The following is an 897-nucleotide window of genomic DNA, read 5'->3' on the forward strand; positions in this document are numbered from 1 at the left end:
ACCGGAAGGTAGTAGATAGCAATTGTCACTTGCAATCAATTAGCCAATCTTCCATGTGTTCAAGGGTGCATCTACACACTGTAGAAATAATGCAGTTTGACATCACTCTTAACTATCATGGCTCCATCCTACAGAATCCTGAGATGTGTACTTGGAGTGGTGTCAAACTGCATTATTTCTACATTGTGGATGTCCCCTGAGGTACCCCTTTAAAGCTAAGCTAATAACAGAACAGCAAACAGGCTTGTTGCAGCACCTTCTGACAGATTTATTAAACGTGAGCCTCTTGCTCACACTCCTTTCTCTCAGATGCATGGAATACTGTACAGCTTCAGGAAGCTTGGGGATGAAACTGGATACAGAAGGTGACAATTAACAATAACGCCAGTAGCAAGATTGACGGTGGAAGCAGAGGCACGCTGGCAACCATAGGAGGCCGTTAGAAGAAGGCCAGAAACTAACCAAGTGTCAGGAACAGCCAGCTATAGCTAGCCCTTTTCTTTAAACATCATCATCATCATGGTTGTTTTTAAATTATTATTACTCAAAGATATAGCCGTGTTAGTCTGTGGCATTAGTATGTAGAGAGTTCTTGTAGCACCTTTGAGACTAATTATCACATTAGCATCTGCTAGCAAAACACACACACACACACTTCATTGAAAGAAAGAAATTGGCAGCATGAGCTTTCCTAGGCTTCAGACTACTTCCTCAGAAGCTTTCTTTCAGTTAGTCTCAAAGGTGCTACAGGAACTCTCTATGTATTATTGAGGGCAGGGAACTGGCTAATTAAAAGATTGTATGTACAGCGCTATGTAAATTTACCGCACTTTATAAATAAAGGTTAATAATAATAATAATAATAATAATAATAATAATAATAATAATAATAATAAT

Source organism: Sceloporus undulatus, chromosome 5 (assembly GCF_019175285.1).
Source record: "Sceloporus undulatus isolate JIND9_A2432 ecotype Alabama chromosome 5, SceUnd_v1.1, whole genome shotgun sequence".
NCBI lineage: Eukaryota > Metazoa > Chordata > Lepidosauria > Squamata > Phrynosomatidae > Sceloporus > Sceloporus undulatus.